At 39.8% G+C, this 18,729-nt stretch overlaps 1 protein-coding gene across 12 annotated transcripts in view; it reads right to left on the reverse strand.

Annotated features, from left to right (window-relative positions):
* BAZ2B (bromodomain adjacent to zinc finger domain 2B) overlaps positions 1–18,729 on the reverse strand; it is a 217,099-nt gene that overhangs the window by 133,221 nt on the left and 65,149 nt on the right. For 11 of the 12 annotated variants that reach the window (XM_063429646.1, XM_063429654.1, XM_063429653.1 and 8 more), the window contains exon 2: positions 18,380–18,422. The gene's annotated coding sequence lies outside the window, so the exon portion shown is untranslated. Of the gene's footprint in view, positions 1–17,398; positions 17,417–18,379; positions 18,423–18,729 lie in introns of those variants that run through there. The other variant, XM_063429644.1, reaches the window with a different exon arrangement.

Genomic DNA, 18,729 nt, shown 5'->3' on the forward strand with positions numbered 1-18,729 from the left:
TTTGCTCTGAATTAGTGTAACTCTCTACCTATCCATGCAGCTATCTATTTCTGGTTATGGGTGAAAGAAAGAATAAAAAAGGTCAAGTGTCAACATTTGGAGGCTCCACTCCAGGTGAATTGACATGGCCAGAGGGCTCCCCATATCTCTGTGTGTGAAGGCATTCCATGTTACCCATATCTTGTTTTATAGTTTAGTGCAATTTCCTGTAGTGTTCTAGAACCAGGCCAATGGGTAAATAATGGCTACTCAGTGAGGTCTATAAAGAACGACTAGTCTGAAACGCGTCAGGTGTTCTGATGTTTACTAACTCAGTTACTGTAATCGGCCTTGAGTGGAACAATGATGTTTCTTGTCCGTCTTCCAACGATCACTTGTTTCTTGTGATTGCCTTCTGGTGCCAGGCCAACCATTTTGTGTCATTAGATCCAGAGTAACCTTTTACTTTTTACTATTTTTGGTGGCAGGCATACCTGGGCTCATTCATTTATAATAAGAATTTGACACACCCCCCCACCCACGGTTTAAAAATAATATGGGGAAGAATTACTTTACTAAGAGGGTAGTGGATGCATGGAATAGCCTTCCAGCTAAAGTGGTAAAGGTTAACACAGTGATGGAGTTTAAGCATGCGTGGGATAGGCATAAGGCTATCCTACCTATAAGATAAGGCCAGGGACTAAATTAGAGTATTTAGAATATTGGGCAGACTAGATGGGCCGAATGGTTCTTATCTGCCATCACATTCCATGTTTCTATGAGTTATAGATGTATAGACAGAGAGAGACAAACAGAAAAGGATAGACAGATAGATGTAAATTAAAATATGAATTACTATTTTTCTGAATATTGAATTTAACTAGAAAAGAAAAAGTAATTTACATTTCCATCCCAGTGTTTCCTTAAAAAGAGATAGAAGCTTATAATTGTTAAGCGGAAGGACACTCATTGCTTTCTATCTATAAACATAAATGGACGAACACACTCCGCCTGCGAGAATACAATATTCATTTTGCTGCAGAAGAACAGTCGTTGCATAACAATGAGATTTGCTAATGAAATCAACCATCAACCTGGAATACATATGTATTAAACCAAGACCTCGTGTCATTTGCTTTTTGCATCATTTCTCCGTCAGTTTTTTTTTTTTTTTTTAACTTCCATCTCAACCTTTCAATATTTTTTCCTCAATCAGGTTCCATTGCTCCAAGCAAGGCATTTTGTTAACGCTGCAAATGGAGTGCTCTCAACATTTATAGGGAAATTCGCCAATCATTGCTGTGTACAATGCAGGGAAATGGTTAGCACAGGAGGGACAAAATGAATGAATGAATGCCAGTCTGAAAACTGGAATTTACTTGCAAGAGCAAGCTTAACCCATTGTAAAATCTTCCTGGAGGGCCCACGTTCCATTAGCAGGCCATAAGCAAAGAAACGGTTAAATGGAATTTTGAACAATTTTTTTTATTTTTATTTATTTATTTACTGTGAATTCCTTTTTCTCTGTATTTAACCCTTAGTCTCACTGTGTTTTGCAAAGTAGTGACCCGTGGTCTGTTGTCCGTCACTTTGGTGACGAAAGTGCATTCTTTAAAAAGCGCCAGATATATTTCTGAACTACAAGATTTTGAGACAAATACCCCAAATTTGACCAAAATTGCAGTTTGAGTATTTCTGCTAAAATAAGTTTGGATTCACATTTGAGAAGGAGCTCTAAACTACCAAATGAAATTCTGGAACAATGCAGTATGTGTTAATAATCTCTTTCAAATTCATGGAATTGAATTTTAAGGATACATAGAGTGTGACATAATACTACTTCAACTTCCTTCCTACTCATTACGGCACCATGGGAGACCACTGTTCCATTGTTATTTATCGCTGTCCCTAGAATGTCAGCCTGGAAAAATATTTTGAGAATTGATCTCAACAGACTTAAAGAGACACTCTAACTACCATAGCCAAAGCACCCTATTGTAATTAATATAATGCAGGAAGACGAATAGGGGCCACCCCAAAGCTTAGCCAGTTAGCTGCAAACGTGATAATGTGGAAGTTTCCATGCAAGAGCTTAGGGTGCCTGGGAGGGGGTGGGGGAACTGGGGAGAAGAATGCTGGGTCCCTTGAGAGACACATTTTTTGTTAATCAATATAAATGGGAGGATCTGAACTCAGTGTTTCCTGGCACCATAACAACTACAAAGATCTGTAGAGGATCCAGTGCTTAAAGTGATCCTTTGGGGTTATGATCAGATACAAAATACCAAATATAGAAAGATTAATATTCGAGCTTGCAAACATGAAAATAAACCCACGGTAAGCCTTTTACAAATCACAGAGCCGGCTCATACTCTATTCATATAAATCTCAAATTTAAAAAAATGCCACCTTTGGTCACACTGCTAAAGGAAGTAAAATGAGACAAATACAAGGTATATTTCTGTTTTTATTACTGTAGGAAGTGACAGCATTTCCTGTAGACTGTCTGCGGACAGACAGGGTAGTGAGGATTCATACCTGCTACAGACTGCATCTTCAAATATATTTCTATATTAGGATGGCAGGGACAAATTAAAGAGGCATCAATCTACCTTCTAAAACCGAAACATACCTAGTTCAGTAAAATGTCCCAGAAGCATAAATTTGCAGATATACCCAGTTAGAATCATTTTACCTCCATTAATGCTTATGTTTAAAAAAAAAAAATGAATAAAAAAAAAATCTGCCTTTCTGATCTCATCTGAAATTGCATGACGGAATCAGGACATCTACGCATGAATAATAACTATCAGAGCTAAAATAAAACAAAGGGGGAGAAAAGCTATTAAAACAATTTACTAGGTATTTCTTGAGATATCAGACACTTTAGACAATCACCCTTAAAATGCTGGCAGTATAACATGTTTATGTTGCTTTGTAATGAAACAACTCAATTTGTATTGAATTATGGTACTGTCATTTCTCTACTTTTAGGTGATAGGAACGGAGGACAATTTATTAAAACACAGGAGAACGGTAGAAGGTCACAGCCTGTGAGCGTTGCTGCTAGCAAAAGAAAAAAAAAAAACGCTATGATGCGCCTAAGTTGCCATTTCTCTTCCCTGACAAAGACTCCATCTGCCATAGAGCCATTTGTAGCCTCCGAGTCAGAATATCAATGATTTCCAACCATTCTGCTACTCTGCTTTCACCTTGACATCACCTCTGAAAACACACAGAAAGCCGATGGATGATACACAAGCTCTTATAACCAGCTTCGAGGCTGGGTTTTATTCCGCTGATAGATGTCTGCAATGTGCAAGGAACACTTTGATACCGTATTTAAAAGGCAATTGTTCATATTAAACGTTTTATTTTATTCCCGAGACAGATAAACATTCACTTGTCAAATTTACACATTAATATATGAAAATATTGGGGTTTGACCCATTTCGCCAATAAATACATTTTGTCACAAACATACCGCAATAAAATAGGACATCACACACACCCCATATCAATCTACTCACATCTATTGATCTATATTTCTGTTCATTTATCTATCTCACACACACACACAATGTTTTTACTTTGTTGCATCTTTTTTGTCTCAAAGCTGTGCTGATCTTATTAATATTATAATACAAAAGAAAATTCTATTTGCATCTAAGCCTCTCAGTTCACCATCTGTACATTAAGCCTAATAAACGACTTATTCACCAGTAAAAGCCGAGCAACTGATGTCACCACAATTTCAGCCTCGGCTTTTGCCCTTGACGGCAGATCTGCAAGCAGGGCTCCTAGTCACTAGTAATTAGCTTTACTAATTAAAATGGCAATTTATGTTTATATGTTTGTGCTGCAAGGATTCAAAGAGCCAGTTGCTGTGACGCTGATTACTGAAATCCTTCTTGCAAAAGGTTCTTAACCCACTTTAAGGACGATTTTCAGCCTCAAATTGATAGCCGAATGTGTGAAAAATACACCTTACAGATGTTTAGATGCCTTATCAGAAACTAATAACAATTGCAGGGTATATTTACAAAAGCCAGAATTTGGGGAGAATCGACAAGAGAATTACATTTTTTAGGTAAAACTAGACAAGTTGAAAAATATAATAATTTGAAAACATTTTTGTCCAAACCAGGCAAAATGACCTAGAATTCACAGCTCCCTTGTCGATTATGCCCAATTTTTAATAAAGTAAATAAACCCAAATAATCGTTAAAATAATTAACAATCAATTACTGAAAACTAAAACTGCTCTCACTGTTTCGATGCTACTTGATGTTGACAATTACAAAGCCTGTCAAAATCTGCAGGTCAGTTCAGTCAACTATGATCTGGCCTAGAATAATGAGAGTCGTAATCCCATGTCCCGAGCAGCTAAAATAGGAGACAGGTTGGTAGTGAATCAAGGAACAGCTGGTAGGGCCGCAGTCTGACAACCCTGATCTAATGACCACGGTTTGCCGTCCTGTGTTTTATACATTATCAGGTAAAATATCAGAACTTAATGCAACAAGAAGTGTCAACGCAAGGTTTAATTAAAAAGCAAAATGTGTGGTATGGAATCTGTGTATCAAGGTAGCACAAGTGTAAGGGGAAATGGCCTAGCAACAGGGAGCATTAAAAAGGATTTTATAAAACACCGTACATAATTACATTCTTTTTTGTTCCATATATGCAAGGTTCTTTAGAACGAAAGCAAAATGCCACAAAATTATGTGTAACAGATTTTAGGATCATTGCAAATTAACAAACAGCTTTTTTATGTATCATATCTGGTAAGTAAAATGTGTTTTCCTTGCAGCTCCTGTGACTCGCATATTAAACTGACAAGCAGATCGCACACACAGCATGCTGGGCTTACGGTGTTAAAAATGACATCTGCATATTTATTGATCAATGCAAACATAAATATACACACCCTTTGCGCTCAGTGAGAAATATCGCATAGAATCCACAGCGTCAAGTCACTGTGACAAAGGTCTGTGCTTGTGGGATTTAAAGGGACACTCCAAAAACACTACAGCTTATTACAGTGGTTATGGTGCTTGGAGCACATGGGTACATTTGAAACTGTTTTTTTGTTCGTGACCGCACTGTTTTCAAAACAGTTTTGAAAAAAAAAAAAAAAAACAGCAGGGGATTCCCTCACACCCTAAGACCATCCTCTCTGCTGGAGACATCAAAATGAGAAAATGTAAAGTCCTCACCATCCGTCTAAATATTTGTACAGGATGCAGAGTCTGTACGCACTACCTGCAGCCGCTATAGGGCAGCTAAATCAGCGCAAACCATTTTGGTCCTGCTGAATTGACACAGGTTATTGTTAAAATGGTGATTCTGTTACTCAGAAAGAGCCAAAGCTGATTTGTAGAGGATGAATTCTCTAATGAGGTAGGTAGATGTTAACCCCAAAGTCTCGAACCCAGCGTCGCTTAGCTCTGCCCCTTGTCCTCGGATTCTTGAAGCAGGAAGCCTCGTATGGATTTTTCTCACAGTTTTTATGAATGCTACTGTTGGCGTCAGAACAAATTCGGAGATAATCAGCAGCGCTTCTGTCCGAGGCTTCCTGTTTAAAGTATCAGAGAGGGCAGAGCTGGTTTCAGAATTTGGGGATTTATTCTTTAAAAGTAAACGGACACAGGGATCTCCTTGCACCATAACTTCATTCCAATGAAGTTGTTCAGGTGCCCAGTAAAAAAGGGAACTGGGGGCACATTTCTATGTAGTGGTGCTGCCGTAAAAGACCAAAAAAAATAAAAATAAAAAAAGGACAAAATACAGATTATTGACACAGACAAAAAAAAGTTTGAAACTTTCCAACTTACTTAAAATTACTATACATATAGCCATATAGTGTTAAGCCCACCGCTACATCACAGCATCCCAATATTGGTAGGTCCTACACTGATTTTAACGTGAGAGTTAGACACGCTAACTGCAATACTGACCGCTTAAACTGCGTCCAGAGGCTCGCCTCAATTAATGCTTTAACCCCTTAAGGACCAAACTTCTGGAATAAAAGGGAATCATGACATGCCACACATGTCATGTGTCCTTAAGGGGTTAAAGGCAATATTGTGGGCTTAAAACAATATGGCCATGTAGTATAGCCGAATGCCCAGATTTGTTTGCCAAGATAGGGGATTTTACGTAGCCTCAGTTTTTTTTTTATTTCTACTATAAATAGATTATATAGTGTATTAAACAGCTTTGTACGGTAAATAAACTGTACAGATTAACCCATTCTCTGCCACACGCTTGCAGATACAATCTGAAAAGGAGGAATGATGTCACTGTCTCCACAGATACAGGTGGAGAGACATTTAATTCCGTGAGCAGCGTATGGAATACACAAGCGTCACGTCGCCACGGAAGGCAAGTAAAAAGTTTTCTTTTTTAAATTGTTTCCATTTTGCAACAACCCTGGGCAGCTTCAGCCTTCGATGTATACTAAAATGATTTGTTTTGTTTTTTTGTTTGGTTACAAGTATTTGAGATGAGTAATCCTCAGACATTTGTAATGAGTAATCTTTACAAGACAAATTGGAGAGACATCATACGTCCTAACAATCCCATATGCAGTAAAACAGTCTCGTTATGTAATGCATGTCAGACTGTATCAGGGGTAGGCGACCTTCAGCACTCCAGACGTTCTGGACTACATTTCCCATAATGCTGACAATGCATCACAGGTGATTTAGCCCACAACATCTCGAGTTTCAAAAGGTATACAGTCTCTCCACTCTCTCGTGTGACACTTTTCTGCCAATGTGAGATCCCTTCAATGTGCTTGTACCAATAAAACACCTGTTTTGGACCTATGCCAATTCTGCACTTTCTCTTTTTTTTTTTTTTATTCTCTTTTGAAAAATAAAACGTGATGTAATAAATTCACACGTGACGCAAGGCGGTTTCTTGGAACTCATCGACCTTGTCCAATTACACTATGTATCCTAATTTTCAGATGTTTGTTTGCAGGTTTTCTCATCTCACAGAATTTATTTAATTTAGAAAATATTTTTACCAGCAAGGATACATTGAGATTTCTCTCGTTTCCAAGTATGTCCTGGGTGAATTCATAGGTGGGAGTACCAGACTGAGAGCAACGATGAAACAATAAGCTGTGAACTGAATCATAACTATATATTATAATTATTGCATTTTAATGTTACTTTCTGTTATAGTTTAGTTCAACTTACGCCAGAAATAAAAACCATGAAATAGCTACAAGCATTATGTAAATATAAAATATTGTCCATTTGTTAACATGCTGCGCTTAAACAATGACATTTTTCTCAGTGCGTCTCTCTTTTGTGTAATGACTTTTTTATTGTACTATATATAAATCGAAATATCCATAATAAACACTCACAATGAGAATGTATGAACTAATTGGGAGCGAGGATTTCACAAACATCAGATCTACCGCCACGTAAATAATTCAGTGTCAAGATTTAACCAAACTGCTTCTTAGAGACTTGGCGGGTTAGATATACATCATCGCATTGGTTGCACACTGCAGGATACAGGTTTATAATGCAAACGGATTTCAGTTTAGAGGTGCAAATAAAGTCATTCTTCCCAACATTTTAAATTGGACCAAGAGGGACACTTTAATAGTGGTGTGAATAGGGGAGGAGGAGTGGCCATGGGGCAGGGCTGTTCTAAGAATTTCTAAGAGACTCATTTATAACAATTTATGCAACTAAAATGTAATTTGGAACAAGAACAATGTATCAGATTAAAAGGGACACTATGTGCACTCAGCTCATTGAAGTGGTCTGGGTGGTCACTGTCTCCCAAAGTCCTGCAATGTAAATCATTGAATTTTTTGAGAAACTGCAATAATTACATTGTAGGACTTAGACTGCCTCTAGTGGCTGCAAATCAGACAGCCACTAGAGGCACTTCCTGGTGGCTAGGTGACTTTTGGTCGACTAACGGATACTGAATGTCCTCACGCTCTGCATGAGAACATCCAGTGTTGGTAAAATACCCCTAGGAAAGCATTAAAGCAATGCTTTAATATAGGGAGGGCCAAAAGCGCACGCCGCGCATGAGCATATGCCCCTCCCCTATCAGGTGATGTAGGAGGCAGAGCGCTGACGCAGCGCAGAGGGAGATTGGCGTCGGAATCGGGTTAGTGTTACAAGTTGTTTTTTTTGCCCATGCAGTGCCGGGGGGATATATCTACTAAATAGCCACTAGAGGCACTTCCACTGCACTGGCCGAGTACACTTGGTCACATGACACTACAGCTCATAGGAGAGCATTCAATTCAAAGCATTCCTGTGAGAAGCATTGGATGCATGTGTGGCACTTGCCATATATGGGCATCAGATATCCAATGTTCCTCTTGGAGAAGCATTTGATAGGCCATTGGTGGTTAGATCTATGGCTCCTCGATGGCATCACGGGAGAGGTGAGCAGCGCAGAGGGAGCCTCAACGCTGGAAAAAGAGAAGTAAAACTTTTATTCATTTTGTGGATGGGGAACTTCTCTTGACAGGGACAGGGACACTATAGCGTTAGGAATACAGGTTTATAAAGCCAACACTATAGTGTTCATTTAATGTTAGAATAGCTAAAGTAGAAAAATATTTCTAGTCTGCTTGGGTTCCAGCTTAGCGATTATCTGAAATTTAGTTTGAATTCACTTTGATTTTTAGAGGTTTCTATGGGAGTAGTATTAAAGGAGCACTATAGTGCCAGGAAAACAACTTGTTTTCCTGGCACTATGTTCATTAGGTTCCCCCCACCCTTGTGGCCCCCTCCCGCTGGGCTGAAAGGGTTCAAAACCCCTTCAGCCACTTACCTTTCTCCAGCGCTGGGCTCCCTCTGTGCTGGGGAACTCCCCACTCCTGGCCGACATCAGATACGAACGCGCATGCAGAGGCTGGATTAACCCTCAGTGTAAACATAGCAGTTTCTCTGAAACTGCTATGTTTCTCAGCTGCAGAGTTAAAACTAGAGGGACCTGGCACCCAGACCACTTCATTGAGCTAAAGTGGTCTGGGTGCCTATAGTGGTCCTTTAAAGGAACACTGTAGCATTAGGAATACATATCCATGTTTGCGTCTTGCATATGTTATAATACAATGCAGTCCCCTGTCTATACCTCATGTCCTGTCATTCCACTTTTGGTCTCTGTTGTTGTTCTTCTAAAGACCACGTTTCCATAATTAATTCATTATTAGACGTACTTGCTCTGTAAATTACACACAGGGAATTAAATGTGATAGGGCTTCACAAGATCACAACCCACATCCATTGTCCAGTACATGAATAGTCTCACCACTGTCCCAAATTCAGACCTCCAAATGCTCTTATAACTGCAGTGATTTGCAAAAATTGCTGCAGCTATAAGCCTGTCTCATTTTCCCACTTACCAGACAAGGAAGCCATACATCCTCATATTTTATATGTGCAGTGAGAGCACATCAATCAACTCCTCTACGGACTCTGTGCTGAAGCCCCTTTAGTATCTGCGCGCATGCACAGTCGGTGACGCAGGTGGGGAACACCATTCACCAAAATGTTAATTACACTTTCAGTACATTAATAGGTACTATGGTATGGATGCCATCATCTCATCAGAACAGATAAGTAGAGCTTTTGTTGGCAGCAAGTCCACATATCCCAAATAACCTTCCTAGGGGAAATAAGATCAGATTCCACAGACCAGATAAGTTGTTGCGTTCATGGTATGGTTGTATTCTTCCTGGTAGGAACTTCAAAAGGTAAATAGTTCTACCATATTTTGTACTATATATTAGTGGTTCTTTGTTTTTGACAAGAAATCGAAATTACATACATTGAATTCGCTCTTCAATTGTACAATTCACTCATTGACAATTTCCTCAATTGTAATGTATGTAACAAAATTAATTCTGCCAAATGATTTCCTTAGACTGATCGAAGTGTTATATGGGTCTCCATTGTATTGGGAATAGAAACGCTGACTCAGTAAATGGTTTACTGTAGGACGCTGTCTGAGATCCAATGGATATGGTACACGTGTTCCAACCATTATGGAGCCACTGAAATAATCACGGGGACCCAGTTTTGGATCTGACTCAAGGATTTAAAACAATTTAACTATATCATGCATTAATATGTGTGTCATTTCAAGCCCATTGATATAATTTACATGACAGATATGACAAAACGTTGAGCACCATGAAGACAAAGTATGGACAACCGATGTAGCGACATTTACTCGTCTGTGGTCTGTTTCCAAACCATTTAGGAGCAAAGTTAAATCTCACCACCACTCACCTAGCCTATTCACACCCAGCTCACACATTCAGCTCCAGATACTGCAAGGCAAGTAAAAGAAGATTAATTTGCTCAAAGTGATAATGACCTTATATGCCATTCTGAAAGTCTTTAGCGCGCTGCAAGTTAATAGGTATTAACATGAAACAAACATTGTGCTGTCATAAGTAAGTAATCAGATGTTTGTGAATGAACATAATGCATTTAAAGTAAGCTTTAAAAGGACGAATCCTCTTTACCTAAACGGTACTAGATTGCATTACAGTAAATTATCTCGTGAAATGCCCCTCCAGGCTTTCATTTATACTTTAAAAAAAAAAAAAAAAAAAGTTTTATTTGATTTACAAATGACATATGGGATTTCAATGTAGGAAATCACAAGGGATGAGCACTTAATTCATATCACCATAGCAAAACATCTCTAGGTGCTTAATATCGATTTACACATTTTTTTGCACACAAGGACTTCTAAAGGGTACGAGATGCATATTTTAGCAATAATATGTTCCGTTTCCTGAAATTGCACTGGAGTGTTCTCCTAATCTCTGCAAATCACTTACAAGGTATTTAACAGGTGCTAAAAATATCCATGAACGTAAAGGCAGAGATAACCGTTGACAAAACGTTGAAGTAGCGGAATCAAAATCCTTCAACAGAACGTTCCTGTAGATATGGAACTGTGGGAAAGGGAGAATTGAAAGGTTTTAGGGCAAAATATCTCAGTATGCCCTACAATCATCTTACAGGAGGGAGTATGGAGATTGAATAGTCTCAAAGACACCTAAAATTTTGGGCTATGAAATTGGGACAGGAGGGGGAATCCAGAGTCACTGTATGCTTCTAGATGGCCTATAAGCCAACAAAGGCTGCCCATACTGAGGATATTGCTAACACAATTGTTTATCTGCAAAATGTCCTGCATTGCACAAGCAACTCCAATGGCACACTCACATTTCACACTTTTCTCATGAAAAACATTACAGCAAAAATCCAGGACCGTAGTCCTGAAATCAGGACTGTCCAGCTCGACCAGGGACAGTTGGGAGGTATAATGATTTCTTTACAGGTCTCCTTCATTCTGCTATACCAGCTGCAGATAGCCAAAGCTTAAAAAGTGGGTGGTAAAGGCAATGCACAATAGGCCTAACACCAAAATGTACATTTTGTTCAATCCATGCTGACAAAATCTGCCTTTAGAAGAGGAGAAGCGTATCGTGGAGAAAAATATATTTTCTCCCTATTTTTACATATTTAATACCATTCTGCTTAGCGTTGTAAGCTAATAAATATTGTATGTGGCAAGGCCCTTTAATGTGTGGTTTGGGCAGAAAGTTTGAATGTGTCTACACATATGCTCTGCTTTTTCAGAATTTGTAAGGGTAGCCTGAGCTTTCTCCAAAGAAGTGGCCCCATGGTCTAAACTATGCATATATTTGTCAGAATCTATAAAGAACAAAATGCGGCAAACACTATACATGTGGCTTCAATATGCCAGTGACATCAGGCTATTCACATCACATGTAGTATCTGCATCTGGGAATGATTTTTGTACGAGCAAGTCAGAAGTATGTCTAGGTGGATATGGCACGAATCGCAACGCACACGAGATATGTAGAGCTATTAAACAAAAACTGTTCTGTCTGTTTTCCTGAGTGTGAAACTTTACTTTGAAGAAATACAGATATAAAATTGATGCTGTTATTTCGGGATTTGATCTCCCTCATACGGCTCACCGCAGCGCTGATAGGTTGCTACAGTTAAACAACCTAGTTTCAATCTCCGTCAAAATCTACAGACAATATGAAGAGACATTGCCCACTTCTGTAAAAACGTCTGGGGTAAAATTACGCAATATAAGTGATGTACATCAGAGGCATGCAGGATTCTGGAAAATGGAAAAAAATATTTTTTTAAACTTTTTACCCCAATAGCCTTAAAACATGAAATATTTCTGGTAATATTTCCTTTATTTATTGACATAGGATAATGAAAAACACATGTTTAAAGTAGGTACTCTGTTCTAAATACAGGGCCGTCTTTAATTTTGATTGGACCCTGGGCAAGCATTTACTTGGGCCCCCTGACTACATATAGATACACCGACACACACACAGTGACACACATACAGACACACAGATACAAACACTGACACATACAGATACACACACACACACACACACACAAACACAAATGGACAACATACAGATACAGAGACACATTCTGACGTACTGACACAGACTCACACACAGACAGCCATACTGAAACACACATACACAAAGACATACTGAACCACACAGACACACACACAGACATAGAGATGCACTGACAGACATTCTGGCACATATACACACAAACATACGGACATACTGAAACACACACACACACACACACACAGACACTGACAGACATACACACATACAGACATTTTTACACTCACAGACAGCCATACTGAAACACACATACACACATACATACTGAACCACACAGACACTGACAGACAGACACACACACACACACACACACACACACACAGACATTCTGGCACACATACAGACAGAGAAACTGAATCACACAGACACTGACAGACACACAAGCACAGACATACTGACACACGGACAGACAGTGTGACATGTCATGATTCCCTTTTATTCCAGAAGTTTGGTCCTTAAGGGGTTAAAGGAACACTATAGGGTCAGGAACACCAACATGTATTCTTGACCATATAGCGTTAAAACCACCATCTAACCCATGGGTCGTCAACCTGGTCCCTACCGCCCACTAGTGGGCGTTTCAGGATTCCAGGTAGGCGGTAGGGATTTCCTCATTTGGAGAGATTGGGTGGGTGGGCGGGCGGGTGCGAGCCGGCGGTACTCCTGTGACCAGGTACCGCCATCACCATTTGTGGCCCGGGCGGCAAACCGCCGTGGCCGCCGTCCAAGGGGTCCATCAGGTGGCCCATGCTGTCAGGGCCACCGAATGGATGTGGATTGTGAGGGGGCCCGGTCAGCGCTGGGCGCTTTAACAGTGCGACCGGGCCCCCTGTGATTACACAGAGCTGGGAGGAAGTGACTGCACGTCACTCCTCCCAGCTAACACTGAGAGCCGCGCGGGTGGAAGACCAGGGAGTCAGAGTGAGAACTCTGACTCCCATCCACCTGAGCCACCACTGGACCCCAGGGAAAAATATTCAGCAAATGTACAAAATATAGAATAGATCCATTCATATAATGAAAATGTAAGTAAGCAAACGTAATGCCATGGACTATTGTGCTAGGCAACCTATTAACGTCTTGTGTTAGTCTGTTACACAGGGCAAGCATCGTCACATAATATGGAGTAAATTCAATGTTTAACACTGGCTGGAAAAATAAGTACATAAGATCATATGCCAGGTATGTTGTAATGCAATAGGATTTTTGACACACAGGGCCTCAGAGGGTTAACGTGAAAAGATTGGGGAGGCACATTTTCAAGCTACAATCCCCCATTTAAAACCTCTGTCTGCAGTCGCTATTTATCCCTGAAAATGTCCTATGAGACAGGATTCCTTTACGCAGTGTCATGTAAAAATTACATTGTGTCACTTTACAGACTATATAATGTCACCTTTAGATTGCGTTTGCCAAATTACCGGATAATGCATTATGCCAAAATACGATGTAATATTGATGATCTTGGGTTATTTATCTGTAAGCATGTATTAACCACAGACACCCACGGGACCCAGGTAAGTGTTATACGGTTTAAATATAGTTTGCCTATTAACATAGGGTCACCAGGGGATGACTGGAACCATAACTACAACAGGGTACTGCAGTTGTTATGGTACTTAGAGCACTCCTTAAATGTTTGTGATTAATTTCCCTAGTACTTTGTATTTCCTTTCTCATCTGCAAAATTCGTCCTGCGCTTGTTAGCCATAGAACAGTAAGTGATCTCCCAGAACGTTCCTCTTTATCTATTTTGCATTAGAAGGGACACATGCTTGACTTGTGATTGTCTTATTCTGCTTACAATGGAAGAAGCCAGCGAGCTGGCACAAATCTGCATAAAAGAAAAAGCAAACAGAGCAAAGCAAAAATATTGACGGATATTTAAAAGACTGGCAAATTATAGAGAACGGCTTCTTATACGATACACCTTGTAAAGATACCAGCTGCCAAAATATTATCCCTAAACACACACACAACAATGCAATTCCTCAGATTCTAAAAGAGATTAGAAAACAGAGCTTCATCAAAAGAGGCGTCCCCGTGGGTGATGAATCTGTGTATAATTAATCCATAGTGCTACATACAATGGGGTAACGCAGGCTAAGGGGAACATGAGCTGGAATATGTTCAAGAGTATCTGCCACACGCACATGTCTGGGCTCGCCTTGGACCCCCATATACCTTTGCACGGGCAGAAAGAGGAGTGCGAGATCTCAAATGCCATTATACGTGGCTCCAGCATTCACTAAACGAAGGGACTCCATTTTGCCAGATAACATGGGCTTTGCAACTGGGTCTCCGCAACAGCACACTCATGCCACAATGTTACACCCCTGCTTTTGTCTCATCACAGATTATGCGGGAAGAAGGGCGCAGAGTTTAACTTTTAACAATTCATATTTTAGCAACCAGTTATTGCTCTCGAGATAAAGCATGTATCATTTAGGTATTAGAAGTTATACCCAGACACTATGTACAATGGCTGGCCGTTTCAAATGCAAGCAGGTTTTTCCTAATTTGATAAGTCAGGTATGTACAATGGATATAATATCATATAAATACATTAATAAACTGCATGAAACAAGTAGTGCAGGCCAAAGCACTAACATGGCTCAAGTGTGCAGCGCTTACCACATAAAGTTAAAAAAAAAATCTATATAAGAATAAAAAAATATATATATATTTGTGTACGGGATTATGGAAGGGGCGCACATTAAAACTGTGTGTAATTTTAATATATGAGAGTCGGTTGAGGTGTGCCGAAACCGACGTGAGGTTAGGCCTGCAAAAGAGGGCCCACCCAGGTATAATGATATATGAAAAGGGTGTGGTGGGAGGGAATTTCCGAAATCGTCGCAGACAGGTGAGTGGGGGGAACGCAGGGTTTAAATAGGCATGAAATCCCTCCCACAATTTCAGGCATAACGCCTTCTATATATATATATATATAAAACCTTAAATTGGAGATACACCCAATAACCTATCACATCTACAAAAAATACACTAGACCATTCAATGTTTTGAATATGATTGGGGTAATTTTTTTATTGACTTTTTTGTTGTTTTGTGCAAATGCCACAACTGTTTAGTGTATGGACTCAACAACCCAGTGAATGAGAAAGCAGGTTCAACATGTACTCAGAGAAGAAATTTGGACCCCCTCCTCGAGATGCCATTCGTACGGCTTGAGCCCTAGGGTGTAGGAGGGTTGTCCGAATCGTTTCTTGTTTGTCCCAACATCGCTTCTTCAGAGGTGAAAGGGTTAACGGTGACTCCGCTGCAGAAAAGGGGCTGCCTAAATCCCCTATACCCGAGTGCTTACACCCTCGAATCAGATGAGGAACGATAACAGGAAATTAAACTTCCTTATTATGATGTCTCTGTAATAGGTATGGTACTTAGCGTACCCAGTTAACATTAAGACAATGGCCTAAATACAGAAATGTCCATGCGCACAGATCAGTGGTTTAGCGGCTGTAAGACAGTTAGCCATTACAATTCTCTGCAGATCATTGCAGCTCCAAGTATCGCTGTGACTGCCTTGCTCTGTAATTGTCAAACTGTTGTGTGTAAATGTGACTTCAGCTACTGGCTGGCAGACACAAGTGTTTGGACTTTTGCAATAGGCTGTTGCTAGGAGGAGAATTCATCTTATTATGAAACGGGTTGGCATTCACAGAGCAAGATATAAGTAAGGGGTTATTTATAAACTGGAAATGTGGGAGCAAAGTTCTAAAAGTGGAGCAATGGCCATAGGAACCAATAGGCTGTTCCTGCTGATTGCTCCACTTTGGTACATTCTCTAATAATTAATCATCATAGAATATTTTATAATTTGCTCAGACAATGAAATGAGCAATAAAATATAGCAAAGGGGAGATTTATCAAGGGAAAGCAGGTGTTAAAAGGACACTCCAGGCACCCAGACCACTTCTGCTCATTGGAGTGGTCTGGGTGCCAACTCCCACTACTCCTAACCCTGCAAGTGTAATTATTGCAGTTTTTTTTATAAACTGCAATAATTACCTTGCAGGGTTAACTCCACTTCTAGTGGCTGTCTACTAGACAGCCACTAGAGAGCACTTCCTGGATTATAGCAAAGATTTCCCTTGATAGAGCGTCGCTGGACGTCCTTACGCTGTGTGAGGACCTCCAGTGTCGCTCATTTCCCCATAGGAAAGCATTGAAATTCTTTCTCAATGCTTTCCTATGTGGAGTTCTAATGCGCATTGCCGTGCATGCGCATTAGGTCTCCCCGGCCGGTGGGCGGGATCAGTCTCGCCCACCAGCCGACGGAGACGGTAGGAGAAGCGGAGCGGAGGAGGAGACAGCTGCCTCAGGTAAGTGACTGAAGGGGTTTTCACCCCTTCAGTAACCGGGGTTGGGGGGTGGGAGGGAGAGGGAACCTCCAGTGCCAGGAAACAGATTGTTTTCCTGGCACTGGAGAGTCCCTTTAATTTTAGGTGCAAAGAGTTAAATGCAGAGAGATTTAATAAAATGTTTAGTGGTTACTTGTGTATATATATAGAAATAAAATACAAATACAAATTAATAGTATAATGTAGTCTAAACCTTAACAGGAAAGAATGAATGTGTTTGTTTGCCTTTATCAAGTATGGTGACGGTTTGAGAATCTTACATACAGCAACAAAGACATTAAATAGTGGGAGAATCAATATTCATTTAAATGAAGAGTCATAAGCAGTCATTAAGAAGAAAAATTCTGAGCTATATTGCAGCAGTTGAATCAAATAAAAACGCTTCAATTTCTCTGTTTAAATCTGTTTTACTGGCAGGGTTATTTGCTGAACTGAGAATTCAAAGTGAGTTTAGAATTTAAAGGAATACAAACCTGTAGTATTAGCTCTATAGAACCCCCTCCCCTCACATTTGCCATAAAATTAAAGCTTTATTTACCTTTTCCACATGCTTCCTCAGCACTGCTCACCTCTCCACCTCTCGCAACATCATCGAAGAGGCATGGGGACCCGAAGTGCCGAGAGCCCGTGTGCATCCAAGCGTCCCCATAGGAAAGCAAAACATTCAATGCTATCCTATGGGTTTCCTTATCACATGACCGAGTTTTGCTCAGTCAGTGCAACCGAAGTGCCTCTAGTGGCTGTCAGGAAGACAACCAGTAGAGGTGGATTAACCCTGCAATATAAACATCGCACACACAAAACAATGCAATGTTTTACACTGCAGTATTAAAATTACAGAGATACTGAACCCAGACAACTTCATTGAGATAAAGTGGTCTCGGTGACTATAGTATCCCTGTAAGGTCAAAACAGCTGAACTATACAAATTATCTAAGTCAGCTATGCTATCAGTTTGGACACCCTGGCCTTCAATTTGAAATCCATTTTGTATTCTTATGTTAATGAAAAACTCTGTTATTCTCTGTCCTCATAATTTCTCAAAGAACTAGAAGTATTTGCTGTTGGGAGGTGCATGAATAGTGATGTCCAAAAGTATTCCCATGCTGTATGAGGAAATCAATGAATTAATCAAGGCAGTTTTTTGTGGGAATCTCAGCTCTGATTAATTAATAAATGGAATTAATTGTAGCAGGCCTGGTTGAGAGGCAATTTTAGTTAATAATGCAAGCAAACATGACTGCTAACTTAGGAGTCTATTATCTAAATGGTGGGTTCACTAAGCATCGAATTGTGAACTGAAACCCAAATTGCATAATTTATGTTAAAACAGCCAAGATGTGACTAAAGGGGAATTGGAATATTTTGTGCCTACATTTTGCAATACAGGTTTCAACCAATGGGCAGTTTACCCAACAAACCCCATCAGTGTTCCGTTTCATACTCCAGCCCCTTCATGTAATAAAAACACACTGGTAAAAAAAAAAAAAAAAAAAAAAAAAAAAAAAAGAGTACTTACTGGGAAGAGTGCGGTCAGATCTGTGACATCACGGTTTTCAAGGCTGCAATAAGAAATGCAAATTGAATTATCACCTAGAGAAACTCACTTTTTTCTATTTCACTTCATTTCACCGAATTTTGGTTCCAATAAAACTCTTGGTTTGACAGGGAAACAGAGACTGCTTTGCCAAGTATAAAGGGGGGGGGGGGAGTTTTGTTTAAAGTTGTGGCAGATTGTTACAAACCAATTTTGAAGTAGAAATGTCATAGATTTTAAGGTCAGTAAAGGAATACTGTAACTTTAAATGATATATTTTTAAAAGTCAGATGTGTTGCAGGAATTCTCCATGCACTACAACCACTACATTG

The sequence above is a fragment of the Pelobates fuscus genome, chromosome 8, assembly GCF_036172605.1.
Source record: "Pelobates fuscus isolate aPelFus1 chromosome 8, aPelFus1.pri, whole genome shotgun sequence".
Taxonomy (NCBI): Eukaryota; Metazoa; Chordata; class Amphibia; order Anura; family Pelobatidae; genus Pelobates; species Pelobates fuscus.